The 17,425-nt window shown below is 35.9% G+C and overlaps 1 long non-coding RNA gene across 1 annotated transcript; it reads left to right on the forward strand.

The window, feature by feature from the left end:
• The first annotated feature begins 11,214 nt into the window (after window positions 1–11,214).
• LOC124888021 lies at window positions 11,215–12,651 on the forward strand. The gene is made up of 2 exons (XR_007045848.1): window positions 11,215–11,903; window positions 12,425–12,651. It is a non-coding gene; the product is annotated as an uncharacterized LOC124888021 (long non-coding RNA).
• The last annotated feature ends 4,774 nt before the right edge of the window (window positions 12,652–17,425 follow it).

Genomic DNA, 17,425 nt, shown 5'->3' on the forward strand with positions numbered 1-17,425 from the left:
GTTTTTGGCAACACTTAAATTCCAATTTTTCATATGATATGTTTAAGACCACAAGATTAAAGATATTTTGTTACATTTGACAGAACTTTAATTTAAGATCATAAATTTTTAAAAAAATCTTTATTTTCTTAAATTCCGTGTCATGTCAAAAGAGATGAATATTTTCCTTGATCCATTGGCCCCCAACGGGAGGTTTTCACGACGAGCCATTAGATCAATAGTAGACACACCCCTGATAATTGTGTTGTTGTGTCTTGACTGTGAGGGCTCTGATCTCATTGTTATGAACCAAACAGGAGAGCCCGACCCAAAAGACTAAACTAATAGATGGGACAACCCGCTTAGCCAATAAACCCATTAGCATTTCTCTATTTATCCAATGTGGGACAATTGACTCATAACAATCGCCTCCGCTTGAAAACCAATGACCTTGTTGGCCATGGCTAACACCCCTCTTAGGTCTAGGCCATCACTCCTGACACACGTGCCATCATTCTAAGTCACAGCTCCACGCATGAAATCAACTACCTCATTTGTCACAGCTAACACCCCTCTTAGGTCCAAGCCATCACTCTTGACACACATGTCACCATTTCGATTCACGGCCCTATGCATGAAATCAACTACCTCGTTGGTCACGGCTGACACCCCTATTGGGTCCAAGCCACCACTCTTAGCACACAGGCCACACTCCGAGTTGTGGCTCAACACGTGGGCTCTTCATGAAAACACCAATATTTTAGACCAAAAGGGAGAGCCCAACTCAAAAGACTAGTCTATCGGTAGAAAAACTCACTCGAGAATATTTAGGTAGAAGTCCACTTTGAAAACTTATTTTAGAAAATAGACACTTTTTTTGCCTTGACCTAATTTTTTAGGATTTTGTGGGGTATGGATTTAAGTGTAAAATAAAAAAAAATTTTAGCACCCCTTATGTATTTATTAAATATTTTGGAACCCCTTATATATTTATTAAATATATTTTTAACCTTTCATTAAATACCAAAAAAAATAAAAATTCTCTCTCATCTTCTCTCTTTACTCTCTCCTGCTTCATCTCCCCTTTCCATTATTTTTTAATTTCGAGCTCGTGTAAATCATCTCCAACTTCGATCCTCCAACTTCAGGTAAGTTATATTCTTATTTCGGTTAATTTGTGCTCCATATTGATGGGTTTTTTTAATTTTTTTTGAATTGTTTATGGCGGTCGAACTCGTTGGAGTTAAAACAATTGATTTTTTTTAAGACGGGGCTTGATTTTACTGAAAATGGTTGTTTTTAGTTGGTATTTACTTGATTGTTGATGGATAATTGGTGTATATCGATTATCCTTGGCGATTGAATGTTGAAATTTCTTCACTAATTTCATCGAAATGTGTCAAGATATGTGATTTTTGTTCAAACTTTTCTCCAATGTAATGTGTTGTATAAGCATGTTCATGTTGGGAATTTTTTCACTGCGTATTTGATATTTGGACCCAAAAAATTGATTTTTTTTTGAAAAAATGGGGTTTGATTTTACTTAAAATTTGTGTTTTTAAGTTGGTATTTGGTTTGATTGTGCATTGTTTTTATTGGATTTTAATTTTCTTCAACAATTGTATTGAGACTTTTTTGTCAATTTTTTTTTATTTGCGTGCTAAAAATCTGGGTTTCTTCCTATTTTTGTTCAATATAATAGTGATTTAGATGCATGTTTTTGTGGGTGATGGAGTTGTTTTGGAAGAAACTTCTTCTGCAAATAGTTTTTTTTGGTGCTGCAACTGCTGTCATGTTAATAGACTGCTAGGTCGATTAGGTATTTATTTGTTGTTATAGCTGAGAAATATTATTTTTTGTCTGTAGATCATAACAAATGGCTAGAAGTAACAAACACAAGGCTGTAGAAATTGATAGGTCTAAGAAAAGAAAAAAACGAGTAGTCGATGAATCGGAGAATAAAAATTACAGCGAGGAAGCTGTTGAAGCTTCGGTTCGAGATGAGCTGGGGGAAATAGAAATTGAGGCTAGGATAGACGAGGAAGCATTGATCTTGCCCCACTGTACAAGGTTTATTTCGGCTGAGAGGTACGACCTCGCCACAGTCCTGGATGATGTCGGATCATTTTCGGCTAAAATATCTGTTAGGTCCTATTTGAAAATGTTTAATGAATTCAAACAAGTCATGGTTAATCAACGTCTGAAGTCTAGGTTTAAGAATTCCTGTTTTGGTGGTTTATGGGACTTGCCAGAACATATGAAGTTCAACGGACAGCTTGTCCACTATACACTTCTTTGTCGAGTTGAACAGGACAACAAGCTACATGAAATATGGTTCTGCATCAATGAAAGGCCTGCATGTTTTGGCTTGAAAGAGTTTGCGCTAATCACGGGTTTAAACTATAGGCGTTATCCCCGTGATTCAAAATATGTCGAAGTGATGAAAGAGGGTGAAGCTTTTTTCAAAAAGATTGCAAAAAAGAGGAGTATAAATGTGAAGAGATTGTTGAAACTTATTAAAGGTGGGAGGCTGGACAAGGAGGACAAGTTCAAATGCTGCTTGGTTTGGTTCGTGCACTGCATATTGTTTGCACGCGACTTGTCAAAAATCGTGGACATAGACATAATCAAGATAGTGGATAACTTGAGCTTCTTTGAGAGATACTCTTGGGGTTAGGAGTCATTTTCCTTGACTCTAGACTATCTAAAAAAATGGATAGACTTCAGCAGATAGAAGAAGACATTTGAGACAAAAGGAGTTTCATCATACGCACTCTACGGATTTTCTTGGGCATTTATGGTATTTGATTATAAACCATTGAAGTAGTTTATTATATATTGTAATTCGTCTATGATGTCTATAATATACTGACTCTCAGTTATATGTTTTTTTTATCACAAATTTGGATATACGAAGCCTTTTTCGTGCTCGATAGGGGAAATGGTAAATCAACTGAAGAGTCACTACCCATTTCCCGATTACTCAGATGGCACACCTCAAAAGGCGATAAACTAATCGAAGGTGATCTATATTTGAACGGATGAAGCACAAAGGTATGAAACTATTTTTCGAAGAATACTTTTACCAATATTGTGTTGCTAACCAATCACATTTTCCTATTTATCTGTAGAGAGTGCACAGTACCTTATCCCCATAGTCCGTGAAATGAAGCAGCACTACATAAAAAAATTCAAAGCATTCACGGACGAACCGAATGACATATTTATCGATGGCATGAAGGACAATCTGGAGGATGTAATTGTAATCACCTCATCATAGAATGGTGAGGATGGGGATGATGACCAGGATTTAGGTGAAAATGTTGTTTCAAGGCATGTCACTTGGGGTGCGGGGACGATTAAGCCGAGAGCATAAAAAAAACACCGATGATTAAAAATCTGGAAGAGCGCGTGCTTAGGCTGGAGGAGTCGATCAAGGACATCATTAATTTTGTGAAAGAGGAGAGGCTGAGGAGAGCAAAAAAGGAGAAACAAAAGAAGAAAGATGAAGATGAAGGTAATATATGCTCTATATATTATAGAAATTGCATATTTTATATAATCTCTTTTACTTATAATAAAATCTATACCATTCTTCATCAACCGATATCTTAGTTTATTATAAGCAGTAAATACTTGAAAATATAGGTGTACAGGTGCAAAGTTGGCATTCAGCGGCGAGGGCTATCCGCGATGACAACGGGATTAAAGAAGCGCTCCTTGAGGTAGCAACTTTGGAACAGGCCTCGATCAATGCTCATGAGGTAATGATCCCTGAGGTTGCAGCTGTTGTAGAGAAGGAAAATCTCGATGAAGGCGATGAGGAGAAAGAATAAAAAAATGAAAAAGTTATTTGTGAAGAAGAAAACAAAGCTGATGGATCAGCTGGTGTGGAGAAGGAGGATCATGACGAAGACAGGCAGGACGAAGATGATAAAAATGAGAAAAGTAATTGTAAAGAATAAAACAATGAAAGAGAGAGAGAAAATAGAAAAGAAGAATTCTAAAGAAGTAGAGAAAGAAGAGGGAGAAGAACATAAAGAAGAATGAAAAAATGATGCACCAGAAAAAGAAGGCATCGTGGAGAAAGAAAATGCAAATGAAAATAAATTTCTGAACTTAGATGAATTTCTTAATGAAGTTACTCAGGATATCGACAAGATGCAAGTGGAAGACGAAAATGTTGAATGTTTAGACAATGTTTAATTTTTATTTGTGGCTGATGATTATTTTTATAGACTAGACAATCTTAACTTTTTTAATTTTCAGCTCGGGATGTGTAGAGCTGAACAATTTTATTTTCTAAATTGTCTTTACAGTTTATGATAAACATTTTTCATTTTATATAATCAACGTATCATTGATTTTAAATGAATGTAATCGTTGATTATAGACTCTGACTAAAAGGTAAAGCATATACAGTAGTGTGTTGTGTAGTCGATGAATGAAAAAGGTAAACCATATATAATATAAGTAAAAAGTAGTCGATTAATAAAAGAGTCAGAATACATTCAATCCCACTACACCCCCATTACACCTTTCCAAAAAGGTAAAACTAATAGTAGATCATACACCATAATTTTCATGCCCTTTTCTTTTTCTTTAGTCATAGCTAACCTATGCTTAAGTTGATCCCTCTCAATTTCGACGTCTTTCAACAATCCCTTTAAGTGATCAATCTCGTGTTTCAATTCTTTATATAATGTCAGAAGAAGATCCCTGTTTTCTTTGAAATCTCTAAGTTTTTCCAACATTTCAAACTTTGCAATGCCTTAAAATTTTAACACCCCGAAATCGGAGGGAAGCCACTTGAAATAAGAGCATCCGCCATTATCCTAAAAAAACGATGATAAATTAGTAAATTGGATTATGTGATGAACAAAAATAAATTTTTATTTAAACAAAAACAAACCTTTCCAACCGCACAACTGTAGAATTTTTGACTCGGATTCCTATTGATTCGTGATGTTTTCAACGCCGCAGGATTACCACAATGACAAATATAAGAACATTTGGACGTTTGAGATGACTGGGACATTGTTATTGTTGAAGCAAAACTAGAAAGTGGTGAATAAATGAACATGAAAGAGTTCAAAAGGGTCCCTTTAATTAATATAGTAGGGCTACCTATATATGACTGTTGGAAAATTCTGCCCGTTTGAAATTGTACCATTGGAGAAAATTAAAATGGATTATAACTTACTTCAAAGGGTATCTAAAGAATGTTTATGTCTTCTATAATCGACCATGTCACGTATGAATTATATAATGGTACCAGTGTTGATGATCTTGTATATTAACATATTATTGATTTATAAAGAGGTTGATTATAGACCTTTCATATAGTCTATGATCAACTTACTGAATATATGGACAACTTAAAATAATGGCAAAAAAGGAGAAATTAAATAAAATAAAACTAGAGTATGACAATTAACACCATTAAAATATTATAAAGCAATTTTAATACATCAATTGTGACTCCCAATTACTTTTGAACGTGATCAAGTGTTATCTAAGATGCGGTATAGTCGTAGATCATTACGATGACACAAGAAGGAGAATAAATAAAATAAAATAAAATAAATATTACTCACCAAGCAATAAAGAACGACTAATTATCATGACAAGAGATTAGACTTATGTGATGATCATAAGGAAGAGTGGTGGTTGTCACTTGTGAGTGTTCAATGAACAAGTCGTGTATGAGAACAAGTAGTCCTTCTCGACAGAGACACTTGTTATAAGTAATTGATTGTTACTACCATTGCCCTCCTCTATACTCATTTGATCGAGTGTCCAATTATTTTGTAATCTCATATTATGATATTTAGTTACTTTACATTTCGTGAATGATGTTTATTTATTTTATTTTATTTTATTTCTTCCTTTTTTTTTAATCTCACCTCCTTTGAAAATAGACTCAATTGGTATGTTGAGTATATTATAGATAATTAGTGTTATCTATACCTGATTATATTATTAGTCATGTATCGACCAACTAAGTTTATTTTTAAAGAAGGTGAGATTAAAAAAAGGGAGAAATAAAATAAAATAAAATAAACATCATTCACGCAATGTAAAGTGACTAAATATCATAATATGAGATTACAAAACAATTAGACACTCGATCAAATGAGTATATGGGAGGGCAATAGTAGTAACAACCAATTACTCATAACAAGCATCTCTGTTGAGAAGGACTCCATATTCGCATACACAACTTGTTCATTGAACACTCACAAGTGGCAACCACCACTCTTCCTTTTGGTCATCACACAAGTCTAATCTCTTGTCATGATAAGTAGTCGTTCTTTAGTGCTTTGATGAGTAATATTTATTTTATTTTATTTCTTCTCCTTCTTGTGTCATCTCAATGATCTACGACTATAAAGTGTCTTAGATATAGCACTTGATCACGTTCAAAAGTGATTGGGAGTCACAATTGATGTATTAAAATTATTTTACAATATTTTAATGGTGTTAATTGACACATTTTAATTTTATTTTATTTAATTTCTCCTTTTTTGCCATTATTTTAAGTTGTCAATATATTCAGTAAGTTGATCATTGACTATATGAAAGGTCTAGAATCGACCTCTGTATAAATCGATAATATGTCAATATATAGGATCATCAACACTCATACCAGTATATAATTCATACGTGACATAGTCGATTAAAGAATTCATATTTAGAGTAATCGATTATTTATTCATACTGTACTCCGAATTTTAATAACGTTTGTAAATCTTTAAACAAGGACTACTGAAGAAATACCAATAAATCATTATAGATAAATAGAATATCGTGAAGACAGAAACTTGTTTATAGATATATAAATGTTCATTGCATAAATATTTATAATTTTCAGGAAAAAAATCCCAAATAAAAAGGCAAAAATGAATCTTTCATTTACATAATCCTACCATGAAAGCTTCATTCGGCAATGAACTACAAAACAAACAAACCTAAACTAAACTAAGGGGATGAAGGGGGGTGCTGAGTTCACGGGGGTCCAGGTTGAGCCTCTCGGCTATGACCCGAAGAAAATGAGTCATCCATTGGAGCTCTCTATCCAGCTGTCGTTGATCGGCAGCAAGACCCTGGTAAAGGAAATTCAGGTCACTCCTAAGCATAAGAAACTCTGTGTTGTTGATTGTTGCCATTTTGTGCATTGGACGTAGTGTGTACCTCCTCCTAGCCATCTTTTTCTCCCTAAGTCTTTTTCTTCAAAAATTTGGTTTAAAATCAACAAGGACATCTTTAAATAGACCAGGGCATAAGAAAATCGACCAATAAAAGTTGTACACGTGTTGATGGAAGGGAAGAAGGAGTGTGAGAAGAAGAAATGAAAAGTCGCGGAGGTTGTGGCAGTCGAGGCATTTCAAGTTGCATCATTCTCCGAAATGTAATAATTACATTGATAGGTTCAGTGTCTGAGAAAAAGGGTTTCTTTAATAGACTGCATGACTGGTCGATGATATACTATGTAGTTCAAACTATACCCCATAGACCATGCATCGATCCATTATATATTTTGAGTACAACCGATGTGTAATGTGTATAGTCGATTTCATAACTTGGGATGACTCTTTTCAAAATGACATTTTTTCCAATGAGTCATAATTAGTTTGAATTCAACATTGTATGAAGAAAAAGGTTTGTTTAATAGACAACCAGGTAGGTTTATTATACACTACGTATTGAATATTTACTCTGTAGATCAAACACTGATATATAATTATGAGGCTGTTCGATTATTTCAATCTATAATCTAATTAGTACGTAGTATATAATATATGAACTGAAATCGATAATGCACAACAAAAAAGTCGATTTAAACTGCAATTCAGTGGTTTTCAAAATAGAATATACATTACATACTATCCAGTGTATTCGAACAAACAAAAACATAAAAGACAATGCCAATCATATTATCCTACGTCAAGGCTATATGTTGTTCTCTTATGTCCTGGCCTTTTGCACTTGTTTCTTTTCTTAAACCTTAAAGGCTCCAACATACCCTTAACGTGTTTCACCTTCCTCCTTCCGAGTTTGGGATCAAAATCGGCTGGAAGAACTTGCATTTCTAGATACTCTTGCACCACACTACACTCCGACTCTAGTGGTGCTGCACAAATAGGTTCCAACTATGCAAGGAGGTATGATTCTTTCGAATATATTTGTGAAGAGTAGTTGTAAATTTTAGTGCCATATTCATCCCCATGCTTCAAACGCAACACTGCCATTGCGTAAGCGCATGGCAATTTCACCAAGTCAAACTTTCTGCAAGAACATAACCGTCTCGAAAGATTAACTTTGGCGGAACGACCATAACCAAGAACGGTGAATTCGTCGATGCTTTAATTTATGTTGTTCATATATAATTTGTCGCCCTCAGTCATGTTTTCCCTCAAGATCGTCCCGGCTATGGGAATGAATGTTGCCTTTGAATTATCTACCTCCGCATACCTTTTCCAAAATATTTCTCCAAACCTATGTGCAATTGAATTGAAGATGGCCGCCACTGGATACTCTCTTTCATCGCGCAATATTGAGTTGAGCGACTCGGCAATATTTGTGGTCATGACGTTGAATCGATTACCTGGAAAGTAAGCCCAACTCTACTATTCAAATCCAACTTCATGCTCGAGGTAAGTTGCTATGCTGGGGCATTTTTCTTTAAGGGCGTTGAAGTAGTCATTAAATTCTTCCAACGTGTACGCCTTGGCCGCATGGTAGTACAAATAGAGAGAATCAGAACAATGGTGATTTGTTCGAAGATTTTCACCAAGATGCCTCATACAAACACCGTGATGCGCAAGTGGATAATGCCTTGCGAGGTCGTTGGCTATGCTTATGTGTCTGTCAAAGATAATGCACAACTCTAGTTCGTCGACGACAAAGGCTTTAAGCTTCTCGAAGAAGAATCCTCAGGACGCATCATTCTCTTTATCCACCACAAAATACGCTAAGGGATAGATATGATTTTGCGTATCTTGAGCGACAGCAGCACGCCCTCGTACTTTCCGAACAAATGCTTGCCATCAACGGCAACGACCTTTCTCATGTGTGCATATCCATGGATGGAAGTCCCAAATGCCATCAAGTAGTAAATAAACCTATTCGAATCCTCATAGATCATGAGGGAATTAATAGATGTGGGATTGAGTCCGTTGAAAACATATAAAAATGCGAGAAACATTGCATATTCGTGCTCGGGCGTACCTCGAACTATGTTCTTTGCAATGACGCTTGTCATCCAACACTTCTAATAGCTCAGCCTGCAATGTAGCTACATAAATACGATCCTCTCGATCTCTTTCGGGCTTGGACCTTTGTTGTCGATGAAAAATTTCAAAATAAGTGAGGCAATGACCTCCACAGTGACATTCTTATGCTTTCCCATGACATGATCAACGCCATAGGTATGCTCTCCCACATACTTGTGGATATGAAACCAACCCGATTCTCTGATAACACATGCGCTGAACATCCACCGGTAAGTAGGATCTACGCATCTCACCCTCAAGTATTTCTTACAACTCCTCACCATTGTATAATTGAACGATATTTTCACCGATGTCTGCTTCAACAAAAGATTCAACGTTTTCTTATCCTTGAATGTTTGTCCTACAAAAAGATTAGTGTCGTCCAAGAAAGAGTGACTTCTTTATGGTTCGAGCTGCTCAACCTCACCTCCTTCACACTTCTCTTCCTTATAATTTTCACTATTATACCATTAACCACCACCCATGCAATCATATTCCGTTGACGTATCATCCATTGTCGGGGGTAGGGGTGGGGCTGATGTGGAAGCTTTCTCCCGGTACCTTTCAACAACTTTCACCCACAATATAGGTCTGGAGTTATCAGAATCAACGCAAAGCATATATAATTCCACATGTCTATCATTCCTTATGAACGTTGGATGGATTTTCTCCCTCTCATTCATCAAGTAACTAATTACCACCTCGCTTTGATCACAACTTAATTCACCACTCTCCATTACGTTTTTAACCATATCAGCGTATGAACCATTACGACAAAGGGCAATGGACGCTGTCTCCTTAGATGTGGTTTTTCAAACCTAACATTTAGGAGTCTTCTCCCATTCACCAGAAAATATACCACCAACAACCACGTAATCTATAATAGACATGATATACCTCGATAATAGTATTCAATAGACTTGAATGGTGGTTTATGCGCCTAGAATTAATAGACTAAAGTCATCTTCTTCTTAGCTACTGACTGTACAGTGTACGATCGACCCTTTTTCGATGACCACCGGAATAATCTGATGAATTGCAGCTTACAAACAACCTAAAGAGTGTTGGAATATTACTATTGAGCGAAGAATTGATTTTGAAATGTGGGACTGATTTTAAAACTTTTTGTATGAAAATGGAAGAAAAATTGGAGCTAAAAATAAGCGAAAATGACCTATAACAATGGAGATAATGTCACTTTCTGATGGATGCCGAAAAATTTGATGAAAAATGATCGAAAAATTGAGGAAATGGCACCAAAATTGGGTGGTTGCTAGTTGATTGGTTGAGAAGATTTGGGATTTTTTTAAATTATTTATCCAATATATATATTTTTGGAGATGGTCTAAAGTGTAGTTTTAAAAAAATTGGGGTTGAAATAGGGAAAAGGGTTAAAATGTATATTTTGTAAGTTGAGTGTTAGGGTTGCATTTTTATTTGTGGTCCCATTAAAGTGTCTATTTTTTCAATTAAAAAAACTTGGTGTCTAAATGTTAAAAAAGGTTTGGGAAGTGGTCTTTTAGCCAACTCCCCCAACTCACTTAACCTATAAAACCCATTAGCATTTCACTATTTATTCAATGTGGAAAAATTGACTCATAACACTTGTAGACACCTAAGTTTTTCCCTCCCGAAAATCCAAGTTATCTATTTTTACCCTCGTCTTACCATGTATCCTACCCCGTGTAATAATCTCTTTACAAATGAACAAAAAATAACCAAATAACAACCTCCTAACTAATTTTATCTTATCCTAACAACCTACCCTACCCCACCTCCTACCTCACTACCCTACAAACTCCATACCCCACGTATCCTTTTTAATTTTTTTTTTCTATTGGTAACAAACTCATAACAAAAAACATCACACCAAGACAAAAAAAGGACCCCACAGATATTCCCCATAATAAAATAATATACACCCTTAGGATTTTCCATTTTTGAGGGGACTACACAATAATTCACACTAAATCACGCATACCTCACCATTAGAATGGACATAGACACCAATACTGCAAAAAGGGATGGAGGCCCCACTTGATTGGGGGGACTGATTTCTCTTCACTCACACACCTCACTTTTTATTGATATATACATACACTCACTGGTAGAGAAGGGGGGAGGATATACACATATCATCATCTTTCCATGGATTAGAAATCATAGGGAGCAAACACAGGGAACTCACGATCACACGGGGAGGATACGGATTGACACCATTTTTGGGGGATTTCTTCTTCTTGGAGCATAATTCACACACTCATACACACACAGTGAGGGGCGAGTGATGGAGACACAGTGAGTGGGAAAGGGTTTTTGAACGCATACAGAACAGAGAGATCGAGAGAGTGAGACGAAGATCGCTGGACTACTTTTTCGGTGAAGCTCTCACCAGTGACACTAGAATCGTCATCGAAGAAGCTCTAATGATCTCGTTCCCTCCGTACTTGCATCCAAAAGTCATTCAGGATCCCATTTTCCATCCAAATCCAGTCGAAAGAATTCGTTATGCCCCGATCAATTAATCGTAATTAATTTCGGGCCTCACTTTCTTGATACCGAGTTGGATTTTGATCGTGATTGGGGTTTTCTTGTTCGAGGATTTCGATCTTCGGACTTCTTTATTATCAACGGAATCGATCTATTGAGGTCTATTTCTTAACCTTTTTCCTTTTCTTTGTTTTGATGGGTTGAATTGGCTATTAGCATGTGTTTTGTTGATTATGTTGTTTGAGCTCGCTTGATGTTCATGAATTATATAATGGAAGATGGAATGATATTATTTTTTTGTCTAGATGTCGTTAATAGAATTGATTAAAGATTGTTGAGATTGTATATGTGAATCATGGAATTTGGAATAAAAAAAAAGAAATTTGAGGGGAGGAGTTACAAGGTTGATTAAATTGTGAATTTGGTTTAAGGTTGGTTTTGTTGTTGTTCTTTTTTGTTTAATCTGGAATAATCACGAATATTGTTGGAACACGATGGATCACGACATGTGGAAATGAATAGGCGAATATAGGTTCGGGTAAGCAAAATTTAGGAATAAGTGCTTCGTGGGATGTTTGAATGTGAAGTTGTGTATTGAATATTTTCTAGTTTATCGCACTCGATTGAAATGTATTTATTTGGCCGGGGAATGTCTCAAAGAAATTTATATTTGTTATCAGGGAATACCCCACGAAATTGTGTATTCAGAAGGAGGTTCGTGATCAAGGCCCGAGGCATCGGTTAAAGCATTGGAGAGTAGTTTAGGACTAGTGTAGGTTAGTGTAGGTTTATATTTCCTCATTTCTTCTATTCCGGGTTGTAATAATTGGACCGAACACTATATCTTTGGACTTGTTTTGTCTTGTTTGTTTGATTGATTGTTTGGTATTTTTATGTGGTTTATACATCCTTAGTGTCGAATTTAGCCGATATGCTCCACCAAACGATCGTGATCGAACCACGAGATCGAGGGGTGCCTAACACCTTCCCCTCGGTCAACAGAATTCCTTAGCCAGAATCTCTGTTCACGGATTAGTTTTAAAGAGTCAAAACTATTTTGAAAAAGATTTTCAAAGGTGACTTGACACACTCAATTATGCCAAGTGACGACTCTGAGTTTTAATGTAAATAATCCTTTTTCGAAACAAATTTTTATTTTGTCACTTAATAATAAAAATCCTTTTGAACCTTAAAATCCAAAATCATTGTTTTTAGAGTTAAAAAAGGGGGTGTGACAGATCTGGCGACTCTGCTTGGGATTTTTCAGAATTCGAGCTTATTTTTTGAGTTGTATCGATTTAGTTTGACATTATGGGTGTATAAACATTGTTTGTGTTATCGTTTGTTATTTATTTTATCATTGTTGAGTGCCTACATGCTACGTGTTTATAGTTTTTTATAGTTTTTTCTCTTATGTGTTACCGCTTTATATCTGGCATCATGTGCATAACCAGAGTTAATTCTTTCTGCAATATGTCCCGGAGTGCACGTCGTGTGCACGAACTCTTGTTGAATCACCCGTAGTTTAGGTGGAGGAGCCGTCGGACGTATGGAGTGGGTGTAAAGCAAGCAGCCACTATCGACCATATACTCCCTCGAGCAGCCTTGTTAGTGAACCCCAATGTAGGTCAGCCTTTAGGTCATGCTTATGTGCATCATATTGAGACTTAGCAAGGCCCACTTGGTCTTTTGTAGGAGACTTACCTCTAAAGCATCCCTATGTGCTAAATGTTGTATCTCTGAGGGTAACATGGTTATTTGATAGACTGATTTGGCAAAAACATGTGCTAGAATTAAAGAAAGGTGTATAGGCATGAAAAAAAAAACGAAAATAAAAAAGGTGAGTAAAAAAAAGTATTTCGTAGTTTTCTTTAGATTTCTTTATGGCTTTCGTTTTTTCACAATTCAAAATTCAAAAAGATTTTTTTACCTTTTACACTCATTTTTCGAAGAAAAAAAAAATCAAATCAAAAACATCAAAAAGATTTTTCTTTTATTCCCTTAGCAGGCATTTATAATTCAAAATTTTCAAAAGATTTTTTTTAGAAGCTTTTTATAACAGAATAATAAAAAAAATGAAAAAAGTTTTGTACATTTCATAAAATGAAAATACCAAAAAGATTTTAATTCCATAGTTAGTGGTGTCATATTTATGTGAAGTGTCTGTTAAAAACCCAAAAAGATTTTATTTTTATCATCCGTCTGTAATCCCGTCTCTCAGGTCAATTCTTAGTTCGTTTTAATCCTTAATTGTCCAATCTGAATGAACTACGTAGCCCTGATTCTCATCTCTCGGGAGTGAGATACGTAGGCAACCTATTATAGGTTCGGGGATCTTATTTAAAAATCCGAAAAAGATTTTCTTCACTCTTCATTTAGAGTAGATGTTTCATACATGTCTTGAAAAGAAAAATACAAAAAAACTTTCTTAATAGTCGTAGGTTTTTTTTTTTTTTTTTTTATCTTACTTAAAAAATCCAAAATGATTTTTCTTCACTCTTCATTTAGAGTAGGTGTCACATACATCTTAAAAGAAAACCACAAAAAGTTTTTCCTTTAATAGGTTCGAGTTTTATTTTCGCATGAAGTTCAAAATTGAAAACCCAAAAAGATTTCTTTGGTAATCATAGAATTTCACTTTAGAGAGGGTTGTTTAAACCTGAAAAATACAAAAAGATTTTTGTTAATTCTTTTGACAAATTGTTATTTTCTTTTCTTCTTAAAGTTTCAAAAAAAAAGAGTTTAATTTGGCCTTTTTAGCAACACTTCACGAACTACGCACACCTGATTCTCCTCTCTGGGGGGGTGAGATACGTAGGTGCCCTTCTCGGGTTCGATGACCTTTTCAAAAAGAAAAAAAAAGAAGTTTTTGAAAAAGTGTTGAATTCTAACACATTGGTTATCTCTTGTTCAGTTAGTTTAAGGTGGTTGGTTTGTGGCATTTTGGATGGTCCTCCATATTGCACAAAGTCACTGAGAAAGTTATGGCCAACAAGGATATCGAGTTTGTTGTCACTAATCAGATAGGGAGTTAGGGAAACGAGAATTTAGGAGCTAATGAAGAGATTCGGAAATTAAGGCAGGAAATGATAGAAATGAATCGAGCTTGAGCTAATGGGTTGCCGCCTCCTCCAGTTCCCACTAATAATCTGGAGTATCTTTCTAGCTTGACTCCCGTGTCATATGCACAATTTCCTATTTTTGTTGATATGCCACAACATGCATCGGGATTGACTCCAGGACAACAATATCCAACCACTTCCAATGTTTATTTCCTTACTCCCCAATCCAAGACTGCCACATACTTGGCTCCACCTGTTGTTCATGCTTTTGCGGTGTCATCCCCACCTGAAGCTCCTACTTTTGATGTTCATCCCCAAGTTGTGCCTCCCTACTTTACAAGAGGGCCTACATTGAATATTACTGGTGATCAACGTTACGCTACCGAGCCTACATTCAAGTTGATTGGTCTTTTTGGTGACACTCACCCGCCTGAATTTCCTCCCAACACTGAGAAGCCTGTTATGACAGAAAAATAAGAGAAAATTACCAAAAAATTGAGAAACTTGGAACTGGCTATGAAGAACTTGTAAGGACTTGGGGTGTTACAAAAGTGTCTCATATAAGGACTTATGCATGTTTTCCAGTGTCAACCTTCCCCTCGGATTTAAAATGCGAAAATTTGAGAAATACGATGGACACGGGGATTATTTGGTGCATTTGAGACGTTATTGTACACAATTAAGAGATGCTGAAGGCAAAGAAGAACTGCTCATGACTTACTTTGGTGAGAGTCTTTCGGGTCTAGCCTCAGAGTGGTTTGTTGATCAGGATATTGATAGGTAAAATAGTTGGGATGATTTAGCTAATGAATTTGTGCAACAATTTCAATATAATGTGGAATTGATCCCTGATAAAAAATCCCTAACCGGTATAAAGAAGAAGAATATTGAGAGTTTTAGGGAGTATGCGATCAGATGGCGTGAACAAGCATCTAGGGTGAAACCGCCAATGAAAGAAAGCAATATAGTGGAGGTATTTATTCAAGCGCAAGATGAAACATATTATCAACACTTATTACTTGCATTAGGTAAGTCATTTATTGAGGTCCTTAAAATGGGGGAGATGATAGAAGCGGGAATTAAGACTGATATCATTGTGAGTTTTGCAACATTAAAATCGACAACTCAAGCAATTCAAAAGGATTCAGGAAGTGTTGGGGAGATAAAAAATGAGGAAGATGCATCTTCCATTGTAGTTGGACAGCGGGCACGGTCAAGAAGACCCCATTGTCGTCACTCTCAGGCTCAAAACCAAGTTTATGCCCAAGCTCCACATAATCACTCCCAAAATCCATTATATTCTGCTCCTCCACCTTCATATCCAGTATATAATACACAGCCACATGTTTAACCCCCATCTTACCCATAGTGGAACACACCAACTCCTCAGAGTCGTCCTCTAACTCCACAAACATACCAAAACCCTTTTAAGCCTGATTTTTGATCCAAGCCAAGTGATGAAATGAGGCAGAAGTCGAGAGATATCTTCACACCAATTAGAGAGTCGTATACCAGTTTATTTCAGAGATTGGTACAATGGGGCATGATCACTCCTCTCCTTGGGTGCACTCTTAATCGGCGTTCAAAAAATTTCAATCCTAATGTACGATGTGCGTATCATTCTGATGCTCAGGGTCATAGTATTAAAGATTGTCGAGATTTGAAAAGAGAAATTAAAAAGATGATTCAAGATGGATCAATGATGGTGCAGAACATTGACAGTGAGGGAAGCTCTAGTCATACTGATATGCAAACTAGTGGCTAAGTTGTCAGGCTGAGAAATTGAGAAGTCACCCCTCTCCCTACTAGGAAGAGGTCTGGTAGTTTATTTTGTTTTGTTTTCTGTTTTTTGAATTATTTCAGGGTTGTGAGTCGGGATCTATCTTGTTTTGTCCTTTTATCATTTATGTTCAAACCCTTCTATCTTTTATTTCAACTAAATGAATTGTCTCTTTTCCTTTATATTTTAAATATGTGTTGTTTGTTTGTTTTCTTTATACAATGCATCTTATGTAGATTCTAGTGATATGACATGCCTGCAGAATCTTCAGTCAGATCTTTATTTAACCATGAAACATGAAATCAGAGGGCTAAGGTTAGAAAAAGCATCTGAGAAAATAGGTAGAGTGCTGAGACATTTGGTGACAAGTTGAAGCCTTCTTTCAAAATAAAGGCAATTATTTTGAGAATCACAAGAATAACTTAGTCATCAATTGAAAAGCATAGCTCAATTAGGTCAAACAGTGTCTACGTGATCCTATCAAGAGGAACAGAAAGAAAATCAACTCTACGAAAGCATGACGAGTCATTCAATATGAGGGATGTACAACAAACGTGGAGTTGTATGTTTGACAAGTATAGAAAAAGAGGTGACACACATGTTCGGGGCATGTTAGTGTTGTAACACATATCATAAGTGATATTGATCGTGCACTTTCATATTGCATGCTATGTACTAGTATTTTCAAGGATTGATATGACGAAGGCATTTTATTCTGCTATCCAAACATTGTGTCATCCTTTGTTTATTCCATTTGAGCCTTAGTGTTATTTTCTTTCATACCCCTTTTTTGGAATCAAGATAAAACCAACAAAGCTCAAAAGAAAAGTATCGATCAA

The sequence above is a fragment of the Capsicum annuum genome, chromosome 1 (assembly GCF_002878395.1).
Source record: "Capsicum annuum cultivar UCD-10X-F1 chromosome 1, UCD10Xv1.1, whole genome shotgun sequence".
In the NCBI taxonomy this organism is placed as follows: domain Eukaryota; kingdom Viridiplantae; phylum Streptophyta; class Magnoliopsida; order Solanales; family Solanaceae; genus Capsicum; species Capsicum annuum.